Consider the following 13,027-nt stretch of genomic DNA (forward strand, 5'->3'; position numbering starts at 1 on the left):
CTGCGTTGTGTTGTTATTACTCTGCCCATTTGCTCCCCTCGGGACGTGAACTCATGATTTCCGGCATGGAAGTCGGACTCTCTAACCAGAAGGCTAAAACCCAGAGCTTTGGCCTTGTGATCAGAGAATTCTTTTGAGCTGTTGGGAGTGAGGTTTACTAACTACATCTGCACAGGGACACCTGCTGGCCTCCGTAACATAAACTCAATTAAAATGAGTGAATGGAATGCACTGGAAATACATCACCAACACTTAAATGCCCCAAAACTTTAAATGCACTTAAAGGAACTGAGTTATTGTGACAACAATTCATTTTTGAGTTAGTTTAATTAATGGAAATAGTTTAATTAATGGAAATGAGTGACTATAACTTTTTTCAAAGTTTGAGTTACATTAACTTAATTATTGTATTAAAATGAAATGTTCGGTTTAACAGTGAAGTAACCTGTTAAAAATCCAATGATTTGCAGAAAAACCAGTAACGCATGCAAACATTTAACACAGAACCGGCATACAATATTTGCAAAATGTATGTGGTTTCCACTGTGTATTTACTGTGTCTGCGTTGACTCAGCATTACTTGCAGCAGTGTAACTCAGACACAGTGCATACTGTAAGAAATTGTATCCACCTAACACACCGAGTTCACCGCCTTACAGTAATTTACTTTCTCTGAACACATGCTATGTGGCAGAGTTGTTACATACATACTTCTTTCTGTCAGATCTACCCCATTCTATCCCCCATGGCCATTCACATGCACTTTGTTGTGTTCATGATGTTCAAAGTCTGAACTCCTTGGACGAAACTCTAAACCGGCTCAGGCTTTAGAGAGATGAGAGGGGACATCTCTGTGTGATCCTTCCTGCACAGCCCTAAAGGTGACACGTAGCCTCATTTACTGTATTTATGGACGAAGGCAGAGCGGTCTCATGGGGACCCTCCTTGCTTCAGGACTATTGATTGGAGATTTACATCAGGAGACTAGTCAGCCGGCTGTATGTCGGCATGTTGGTTGAGTATTAAATCTCAAGGTGCCGGAAGAGTACAAGAGGTTTTGAATAGACATCCTCAGGGCTTTTCTTATTCACAAGTTCTGACTGAGCCATCTATCACATGGGTTCAAAGGGCCAAATGGGTTCTCCTCTGTGGGTTCATGTTACATTTTTCAAAATTGGACAAAAAAAAAACAAAACACTGAAGTGCTCTGTGCACAAGAAGACGGGCAGCATTGCATGAGAAAATTCATGCAACAAAGTCTTTAAAAAAAACCTGTTGCTTTTGTCACACACAAATGCCCTGCAGAAAATTAGTGGACCATTTTTGCAGTGTCTTCTTGACGATCTTCATATGCCAACCCACAGCTTTGCAAATTGTACTGCAATCACCTGAAACACTACAGTTATACAGTAAAATTTTCAGTGTTAACACTGCAGCATAGTGGGCTGCATGTGCACATGGTGCCATTGGACAGTGTTACATCAGCTGCACCACAGTGCAAATTAACTGTTGATCAACTTGATTTAACCCTCTAATAGAGTTGATTTAGCACTGTTAAGAATGGGACCATATGTATCGCTGCTATGTTGTGCATGTGGTGTAGTCAGAATAATGTTACATGAACTCGACCATAGAATAAATAAAATCTATAGTATTGATGAGCATGAGTTAACCCTCTAATAGAGTTGATTTCATGCTATAGTAGAATTAATTTCACACCATTATAAATGGGGCTATATATGTGCAGTCATTCCATTCACACCCGATCCTGTCAGATCTCTGAAGTTCAGCCGAGAAGGTCCTGATTAGTACTTCACTGTTAAACAGCTCAAGTAAGTTTAACTTGGAAATGAAAGTTCACATGTTGCCTGAAAACACAAGTTAACTCAAAGAAGATCCTTGTTTCAACTCAGAAATAATAGTTCATGGAGTTGTTGTTTCAACATTGAGTTGCAAAAGTTGATTGACCTTTTAATTTGTTGTTGTTCCAACTAAATATTGCAAGTCAAAACAAATAATTATTTCCCATTAGTGAGTCACAAACTACATTATTATAAGTCATGGTTTCAAGTTAAAATGACTTAACTACGTATGTGTGTACAACTTGGTATTTCAAGTTAAGAGGATTTAAATTTTAAATTTAATTTACATATACAAGTTAACGTATCTGAGTCATTATCTTAAACATCATCTTCAATTGTTGCAGTTCAGTTGTTGTAGAAAAATATATATAAAAAATTGTAATACATATTAGCTTAGACATTGCGTTTTTGTTAAATATCAAACATGCTCTCATACTCACCACAGACAGAAGGAGGGATTGGAGTTGATCCAGAGCTGCATGTTTCACCAAGTAGAACTGCAATTGCACCAGGAAGGTTAGAGGTAGATTTCTACCATATCTGCATTGATGAAATTGATTGGACCCTGTAATAAGAGTTGATTTAACATTACAATAGAGTTGACTTTGTAGACAAGATAATATTACCTGAGGAAGACAAATTCTGCATTTTCCTCATCATTGTGATCCACTTTTCATTGTTATTGGTGCCTCCTGTCAAAGAAATGGGCTCAATGACGTACAAAAAAGCATGTGTTTGATAAAGAAATGCTCCTCATTTCTTGGGGTTTAAACTCTTTCCTACAGACAAACAGCACACTTATGATGTCAGTAAATACAACACAGATTCTTTTTACTGATAATATGATGTTTTGTGCTTATAATTGATTGATTGATTTTTATTTTTATAACATGTAAACATGCGTAAAATAATACAGTATAAAAAATGTATTAAATAAACTGCGTAACACAAAAAAGCATAAACGCTTGTGGCCCAGCTTATTGGTCACTTTTCTGTCTTGTGTGGATTCACTTGCTTGTTCATAACTATTTATATTTCGTTTTGTCTCTCATTTTTCATCTTTTTCCTTGCACGTAGCAACGATTTAGTTCTCTGTGCATTTTTGTTGAAATTCTAACTAAAGTAAAATTTACATGTAGCTTAAAAACCGAACCTCTCATCACATCATAAATCTTGTCAGTCTCATATAATACAGTCACAGATAGACCGCAACATGTGCAAGTTTATCCTCAGCAACATGCACATTTGCATACTTTTGCAATATGAGAAAATGTAACCAGAGCCTGTGAGAAGTTCATCTGCCCATGAGGATGTTTTTACGCACTGGATTGGAGAAGGAAGGGTGGAGACTGTGAGGAGACGCTCAGAGCGCACAGTCAGGTCTCACAAAACATTGGTGGGCAAACCTCTCCACACTGAAAATGATTTTTTTCTGTCCACTACGTTCTGACAAAACGAAAAGACTATGAAGGTTTTTTTTTTTAATCCACTGAGTCATTTCAATAAAGCGCTTCAAATGATGGTGCGCTTTTACGCAACAGGTTCTGCTCGATATTAATCTCCTCAGTATAGGAAGAAGAAGCATGCTGTCACCGTTTTGGCGCTTTGGCATCGACCAGGAGATCAACTCATGGGATGTAGCGGATGCAGAGTCAGGTTCATCTTGGGGAAGGCGCTCTCCAAAGTGTCGGTGTTTTTTACCATGGTCCTGATCTTCACCTACTTCTTCTACTGTCTCACTGGATTATGCGAGTCCGCTCCGAGAATCTTATATAGCCAGCAAACATTAGAGGGGAACTATGACAGTTTGGAGGACGTACGAGCACCTCCGCGCCTCCGGCAGCGCATCTCGGACGCGCGGAACCGCACAGCGGACGCGGAGCAGGTGGACACGCCAGCAGAACTTCCGCTCCGCGGCGAGGAGAGCGTCCAGAGCGGAGGCATCCCCGTGGCCAACACGTTCGGCAGCAAAAGGTTTCCTCAGGCCATCATCATCGGCGTGAAGAAAGGCGGAACGCGCGCACTGCTGGAGTTTCTGCGCGTCCACCCGGACGTAAGAGCGCTCGGTGCCGAACCGCACTTCTTCGACCGTTTTTACGACAGAGGTCTGGAGTGGTACAGGTGGGCCACACACACACTAATAATATTTTTGGGGTGGAATGGGGGGGGGGGGGGGGGGTCCTGCATTTTGGGAGTAAAGTTGAATCTGACACATCAGTTGGAGATAATTATTGTTTTAAAGGTTAATAAAGAAAATGAAGAGGAAAGTAGACGTGCACTCAGAACGCATATTTTGTAGCACAACGGCTCCATACCCACAGAGAAGTGTGGAGATCTGACGATGTTTATGATGTTATAAGTCAGTTTCTTCAAAAGATAGATAAAAGGAAAATCTGAACTGACGCATGCACAGTGGAGGCAGGGCGGACCGTTCCAACACCTTATAAATATAATACAGAGATAAACTGTGACTTCTAATACAATGTACTGCTTCAGATAAAGATGATGACAGTGTTTGGGGTTTTATTTATTTATTTATTTATTTATTTTTCATGCTTTCAATTTGTATTTGTGATCGAATTTACCCAGCAGCCCCTGTAGTGCTTTATCAGTAGCTAGAGGTGGGCGAGGGAATTTTGGTATTGATCCGATACCAAGTAAATACAGGCCCAGTATCGCCGATATCGATACCGATACGGATACTTTTTCATATTTAAGCGTCATAGATCCAAAGGATCCAAAAGACCTAGGACAGAATTTCACCAAACATTGTACGTGACAACAAAATACTTTATTATCACAATCACCATTTTTGTTTAAAAAAATATCACTCAACACAACTTAAAACAATATCACCTGAGGTAGAGGGCTGACAAACCACAATACAAGGGTGCGCTGCTCCGTGTTGTGTGACACAGCGCAGCACTCCTCTTACAGACAGAGAGTAGACTTTGATGAATCTGCACGTGCAGCAGTCAGTGCGTGCAGGAGAGAAAAAAAAGCTTGAGTATCGATCTTTTTACACGAGGATTGATCAATATCAATACCGGCGTTGGTATCAATATTAGCGATATTAGGATCAATCTGCCCACCTCTATCAGTAGCCGACACACACTCTCACGAGCGCCACTAGCTTAGCTTATGGCACGCTAAAAGTGGACACTCTCGTTTTGGCCGGACAACTACCCAGTTTCTGGGTATTCTGTGTTAGTACGCGTCCGCGGCCGACGTGCTTGATGAATTCCTGCGCAAAAAGTACTTCCCAGATAATTGTGATATATTCCTGTGAGATAATGAGTATATCTCATCTAAATCAATTCTAAAATTCACCAGTAATAAAATTATAAAGAGAACTGAAGTTTTAAGAGTGGCTGTAATAAATACTTATTTCTGAGCAACTTCACCTGTTATTGCTCAAGCACATTGTAAACATTGGCACGATGGAGTTTGATGTGGGGGAGTTCAGAAAGATACGATTGGAATGTTCTGATTATCATTTACAGTTGGCGATGAAAGACTTGGGTGTTAACTTTGTGTTAAAGTCAGAACAAGAAGCTGCACTAAGAGAGATCTATCTGGGAATAGTAGCGCTCGTGAGAGTGTGGCGAAAGTAGTCCGGCGAGTTCGATCTGTGGGCACGAGCTATCCTACAATTCCAAAATAGCAGAGATGTCGATCCAGTGAGTGCAGCACTCTGAGCAGGGTGTAGCCGACAGTGTAATCCAATGTAGCGCGACTGAGTCAATACTAAAAGTTAGTGGTTAGCGGTAACTTCTGCTAAATTTTTTTAGCAGTTTTTCAGTTAGCATTCTAAAAGTTAACTTTTAGTCAGTGAATTAATTGTTATTTGAAGCTAACTTTTCAGTTATCTTTGCCCACATGGTCAGATGATATGCTGGTGCCTCCTGCCGATGATCACGCTGACTATCATACACATGCTTGTAGTTCAAAAGGCCTTTTGTGGTCTACAAAGAGCATTCATCACGGTGACATTCATCAAGCATGATTATAAACTCTAAAAATGACAACTGCTATTAACATTCTTTAGGCTGGCAAAACCACTATGAAATATAGTAGTACATCTATTTTTTTGAATGATGCACGCTTTTCACATGTAATTAATGATTTCATTATTGATCAGACTGCAGATTATTTTACAATGAATTTTTCGCTCCAATGATTTCCAAGTCACCATGATGGATGTGTGGTTAGATGAGGCAACAAAACACAAGTACGTATTTGTGTGAAAGTGGCAGACTTCAAGAACAATGAGGGTGTGAGCATTCAAGCTTCTTCAAAAGACAAATCAGTTTGAGAAAGTGGCATTTTTTCCCTTGATTAATGATTCAAATGATTAATTAGCCTAGAAACTTCTTGGTGATTATCTTGGTACTGATAATCTCTTGAAATGTATCGGATGATGACGTTTTGGCAGCCCAGTCTCACGTTATTTTTATTTGTGCTCCCATCACAAAATGATTAAAATTTTCGTGACAGGGTTTTTTTTTTTTAAAAAAACTCACTATTACTAACCCTACTCCTTCCCCCAATCCTAACCATAACCACCCGATCCCCCCCCCCCCCCCCCGCTTCACTTTTAATTTCGTGCGGCCATCACAGAATGTATTAGAATTAATTCGTGCTGCCGTGATGAAAATGAGGCGCTTTTCGTCACAATATCACGAACAAACAGATTAATGTATATTTCGTGCTGCTGAATCTCGCCATGCCGTGAGACTGGACTGAGTTTTGGTGAGATGGTGTGAGAGCCAGAACTGTTATGGCGCAATTGAATATCCTCATTTTCCTTAAACCCTTTAGCTGTGTTTTAATTGAGAACATAAGCGCACATGGAAACACTTTGGCCACTGATAATTTTAGCATGTTGCTGAAGTCTTTTTCTCAGTGCACAAGTTGCCTCCTTATCTGCTGTTTGTCTTTTATACTTCTCACCTCTTTCTACCTGGTCACCCAGTGTTTAATGCAGCTTAGTGACCCCTCAGGTTTCTCATTTTCCTCTTATCCAGCTGCTCTCTTTTCTTTCCTTCCTTCCTGTTCTTTCCGGGTGCTCGGAGAAGGATTTTGTGTAAAAACCTGTGGCAGACCTGGTGTGTTTCCAGGGCATGTTTATAAGCCCTTCTGTGTGTTTTAATTAGCATGACGGCTGCTATACAGCCGTGCTGCACTTTGTTAGTGTTGTAACACCTACAGCAGCATAAGCGCGACTTGCAGCATTGCAATAATCTAACTTTTGCAGTTGCACAGGCACATCTTCAAAAGCAAAACAGGACTTTGTGTAATTTTGAAAAACTGGTTTTCCATTCGATATAGCAGCTGTAATGTCAGTTATTTTCTTCCATTTACTGTTAATGTGGTTCCGCTGAGGACTTCATGGTGTGTTCGTACAATCAGTGACGGTTCTACACATTCACGTGGTTAGAGCTGGTGTTCTCTGAAGCTTGTTTTAATGCTTGCCAGTTGCGAGGGCACATGAGCCACAAATGATGTCAGTTTTGTGGGTTTGTCAGAATGCTTTGGAATTGCACGAAGGTGTGTCACAAAGTCATGCTTTTCGTAGATGTTGTGGCATAGTGACATAGTAGGAGGGGTATGCAACTTTGTAACAAAACTTTGTGACTGCTGTTTTAATTCAAAAGCAAAGGCTTTGTCGTCACTGGTCAAATTACTTATTTTTTATAACAAAATACCCCCCCCCCCCCCCCATAATAAATAAATAATTCAGTCAAATTTGGGCTTCTTTAAATAAATAATTTATTATAAATAATTTATTTGTTCATTTATACATTCAATACTTGTTGAGGCTCCTTTTGAATGAATTCCTGAATCAGTACAGTGTGCATGAAGGCCGTCAGCCTTTGACACTGCTGAGGTGTTGTAAAAGCCCAGGTTACTTTGATAATGACATTCTGCTTATCTGTATTGTTGGTCCTGGGCTCTCTCATCTTCCTCTTGACAATACCCCACACAAGATCTATGAGGTATTGTCTATAGGGCCAATCAAATACAGCATACTGTGGTCAGCAAACCAGTTAATAGTAATTTTGGCACTGAGGGCAACCAAGTCCTGCTGGAAATGGAAATCATCTTCATTAAGCCTGTCCAGCAGATGGAAGCATGAGGTGCTCTAAAAATCTCCTGGTAGAGGACTGCATTACTTTGGACTTGATAAACCAACACGAGCAGATGACATGGCTCCACAAATCATCGCTGACTGTGGAAACTTCATACTGGACTTCAAGCAACTTGGATTCTGGGCCTCTGCACTCTTCCTCCACTCTCTGGGACCTTGATTTTCAAATGAAATGCAAAATTTACTTTAACTTAAAAGAGGACTTTGGATCATTGAGTGGCATTCCAGTTCTTTTTTCTGCTTAGGCCACATAAGCCACTTCTGGCATTGTCTCTGGTTCAGGCGTGGCTTGCTTGACCTTAGGAATTGAGACACTTGTATCTATTTGCTGGACACATATACAAGGTCTATTAGAAAAGTATCCAACCCCCTTATTATTTTAAAAAAAAAAAACCATATGGATTTGAATCACGTGTTGATTGCATCAGACAAGCTTGAACCTCGTGCGCAGGCGTGAGTTTTTCATGCCTGTCGGTTGCGTCATTCGCTTGTGAGCAAGCTTTGAGGAGGTGTGGTCCACCCCTCTCGTCTATTTTTTATTGCAAATAAATGTCTGAACAATTTGGAGGCTTGCTGCATCAATTTTTTTCCAGAAACTGTGAGAGACCTCCAGGTGGACACGTTCGAAAAATTAATATGGCTTTCAGGGCCGATTTATGGGGGATTAAACAGATTACGGAGTATTACTGCCGCTTTAAGGATGGCCCACAACTCCTGAGAGTGCGGTGTGCTCCCAGCCCCCATCGACAGGCTGACACCCCACTGGAACAACCAGATCATTTCCACCGTGAAAGCTTTGTTGATCCGGGACCTCGTCTGACTTTCACAAAAAGGCAGAAGATGTGGACATCAGCACTTTTTTCGGCACATTCCACCGTTACAGGAGTTTTTTTCATGGAAAAAGAAGCAGAGGGACACGCCACGGAGCCGTTCATACGCGGCACAAAACCACCTCGTGTTGGTCTCACAGGACGGCTTTCAGTGGATTTCAAACGGATTCCGATTGCTTTCCAGTCGTGTGAATATCCAATTGTGATTGTGCATGATCTAGACATGCCCCAAACATGTCCTGTGAGGCTTCATCACGGCGTTTCTTTGCACCATGCAGCTCCGCCGCGACACGCGGAACTCCTCCACACGTCTGCTTAATGTGCCGAAAAAGTGCTGATGTCCCACGTCTTTTCACAATTCCTGTGCTAGTCAGATGACATACCGGATCAAGACAGCGTCCAGTTTAAAAATGAACGGCACATTTCACTGTTACAGGAGTTTTTGTCATGGAAAGAGAAGCGGCTCCACCGCGCGTCAACAAAGCTTTCATGTTGGAAATGATCTGGTTGTTCCAGTGGGGTGTCAGCCTGTCGATGGGGGCTGGGAGCGCGCTCTCAGAAGTTGTGGGCAGTACCTTTAAAGCGGCAGTAAACACTCCGTAATCTGTTAATCCCCATAAAATTGTCCCTGAAAGCCATATTAATTTTTAGAACGGTGTCCACCTGGAGGTCTGTCACAGTTTCTGGGAAAAAATTGATGCAGCAAAGCTCCAAATCGTTCAGACATTTATTCACAATAAAAAATAGACGAGAGGGGTGGACCACACCTCACTCAAAGCCTGCTCACCGGCGAATGACGCAACCGACAGGCATAAAAAAACTCACGCATGTGCACAAGGGTTCAAGCTTATCTGACGCAATCACACATGATTCAAATCCATATGGTTTTTTAAAAAAATAATAAGGTTGGATACTTTTCTAATAGACCTCGTATGTGTGGTGGATCTTGAAGCACTGACTCCAGCCTCAGTTCACTCTTTGTGAAGCTCCCCAAGTTCTTGAATGGGCTTTCTTGACAACCTTCTCAAGGCTGTGGTCATCCCTGTTGCTTGTGCATCTTTCCCACCACACATTCCCCTTCTAGTTAACTTTCTATGAATATGCTTTGACACAAAGCTCTATGAACAGCCAGTCCTTTCAGTAATGGTCATCTATGGATTACCCTCCTTATGGAGCGTGTCAGTGAGTGTTTATATAGATGAATTATTAACCTCGCTTGCTCAGTTACTAATCCTTAATATACAAAAATAATACAGTAGTATATGAACACATGCCTTTTGTAAAGATCACGGGGGAGCTGGAGCCTATCCCAGGTGGGGTACATCACGGACAGGACACCAGTCTATCATAGGGCCACATAGAGACAGACAAACACATTCACACCTACGGTCAATTTAAAGTTTTCGCTTCACCTAATCTGCATGTCTTTGGAAGTGGAAGAAAGCAGAGCACCCGGATGGAACCCCATGCAAACTCCACACAGAAAAGAATAGGCGGGAAGCAAACCACTGCCTCCTAGCTGTGAGGCAAACCATGTCAGCTTCCTTTGGTACAAATGCAACCTAATTTTCACTTTACAACCAGCTGGATTTAGACAAATTACAGGGTCATAAAAGAAAGATGTCCTTGGCTATCTCAGTAGTTTCCACTCTAGTTAAATCAGTAAATGAAGTCAATAAATAATGGTGAAAAATAACAAAACACAGTATCCATCCATCCATCCATCCATTTTCTTCCGCTTTATTTTGATGACATGGTAGAGATTCATGTTTCATTTTGGAGCTTAAAGACCAAAATTATGATCACGACTTGGGTAACTCATACAATATTTTTGCAATTGTTGGGGGGGGGGCTGAGATTGCATTAAGCCCCAGGCCTCCATCCATATTTATATGCCTCTGGAAACTGCATAAAAGCAAAGAATAAAAGAAATTTTGAAACAGAAAATTATTACATATAACAATGTATGAAAGTGAATTAGAAATGGTGTCATGTGTGACACACTGGTTATATATCTAAACAAGGTTGGGTAGGATTACTTTGAAAGAATACATGTGGATTACATGTATGTATGTAAATACATTTTGGATTACTTGTAATCTGATTACTTTTGGATTACATTTAAAAGTAATCTTACCCAACCCTGTATCTAAAACAAAGGGCAAGACTGTCGTTTAGACTGAAATGTTCTCAGTTCTGCTCAAAGCATGCAAAATGTTCCTCTCTCCGAGGTTGGGGAAGAAACCAGCCTGTCTTTGTGACAAAGACCACATGGTGCCGAGTCATCTAAAATCAATCTGCCGTGATATTGTGATGATTTTCATAGTGCAGATTAACAATAATGTAGGTTAGGAGAAGTTGCAAAGACAACAACAGCGACATGAGCATAGAATCACAGGAAGATTGAATTGCCTTGTCTAAAAATCAGCAGGCATTTCACTGTTTCCACTGAATTTTAGAAAGAGGAAAATCATCTCGTTGTCAAAGCAATGATCCGAAGAGATGATGCTGGAAGGGGCAAAGAGCTGCGGTTTGTGTGGCAATGACAGAATGAAATCTTCATGTTGGAACAACAGCATCCACCTCATCTTACTGTCAATCAACAGAGGGTAGAAGACACGAGAACATACTCGCGTATAACCTCCAACAAAAACTAACTCTGACCTGAGCATAAACCCTTTGAATGCTATTAAAAGACTAAATAGCCTCAGTTGAGCAACACAAAACTCACCTACTCTCCTCACAAAGATAGTTATTCTACAGAAACACACACACACATAAACACACATCAAATTCAAACACAAGGCTCCTGACATCCTTTGAAAATCAATCCTGACCGGTGATAGTTTATCTCGTTGATGTTCCTCACTTTTGACAAAGAAAACTGTTCCCTCAGGTCAACAGGATGTGTTTCCAAGATATTTAATTGGATCACCACGTCAAGCTACAGTCTGCAGATCCAGTTCATCTAGTGGTGAGATTTCAGATTGCATTATGCTGTTGCCGATCGTGATATTGTTTCCTTTCACATTTTCATCACTTTGGCGCTCCCTTATTTTCTCCATCCATCCATCGGCCATCCATCTGATCCTTCCAGGACTGGTCATGTGTGATCTACAGACAGTGTATAGCGGAGCAATCACTGATTCATTTTCTGGTCTGCAAAACGCAAATGACAGAGGTGCGTTTGGGCTAATTATCAACATGGTGGTCTGCATGAGCGGGACCTGCTCCCGTGTAGATATGAAGGGCTCATTTTAAACTTATGAAAACCTATCAACCCATTGTTGCAGGAAAATACACAATAATAAACAGAAGGTTGTGAATGCTAGATTGCATTCTGTGAATAAACATCCACAAATCCTGCAGACTGTAGCTTTAATCTTAACACCAGTTAAACTACTTCATCTCATGGACTCTTCCTGTAGCTCACTTCTCACTACCAAATCCTTCTCTTGAAATCCAAATCAATGCAAGAAACATTCATAAATACGCATAAATCAGAAAATCAAGTGTACTTCATCATTTCATAGTTTAATGATAATAAAAACATAAGAGTTTGCCAAAGTCACGTGACTTGTTATGAGCATGACGTGGGCAGATGCTGAGCGCTGTGACTTTTGCGTTTGGTTTTGCATGTCTTGGATGAGGAGGTGAGCACGGACGGGATGTGACCTTCAGCAGATGGACGACAGTCTGTCACATGTTGGATGGATTTTGAATTGATCTGCATATTGGAGGAGCTTCAGGGCTGCAGCCGTGCCCTCCTGCACCGTGTCACATCCCAAAATGATCATCTTCTCTGACAACAAACTTAACCTCATTGATGGGGAGGTGTCCTTAATTTTTTCATTTGACTGATCCCATTCACCAGTTTTCTTCTTTCCTGCCCCCCCCCCCCTTCTTTCTCTCTCTCTCCTCCACTTCCAGTCCTTCTGTCTCTCCCTTTCCGTTCCCTTGTTTGCATGCATGCGAGTGCATTATGGGAATGGAAAAGCCACAAGCTGTGGATTGAGAATGAGGCAAGATTTAATGATTTTCTGTGTTGTTTTATGGCTTTAAGGGGACTTCATGGAGTGATGGCTTTCAGATGGGACTGGAGAACCACCACAGAAAACTTAAAAAACCTCAGCTTTCCGTGGCACAAAGATTCTAATTGTCACTGCTCTGCCACCATGACGTGC

General features: G+C 41.2%; 1 pseudogene; it reads left to right on the forward strand.

The window, feature by feature from the left end:
• Nucleotides 1-3,281: 3,281 nt before the first annotated feature.
• The window catches only part of LOC117528529, a 28,839-nt pseudogene continuing 19,093 nt past the window's right edge, over nt 3,282-13,027 (forward strand).

Source organism: Thalassophryne amazonica, chromosome 16 (assembly GCF_902500255.1).
Source record: "Thalassophryne amazonica chromosome 16, fThaAma1.1, whole genome shotgun sequence".
In the NCBI taxonomy this organism is placed as follows: Eukaryota; Metazoa; Chordata; class Actinopteri; order Batrachoidiformes; family Batrachoididae; genus Thalassophryne; species Thalassophryne amazonica.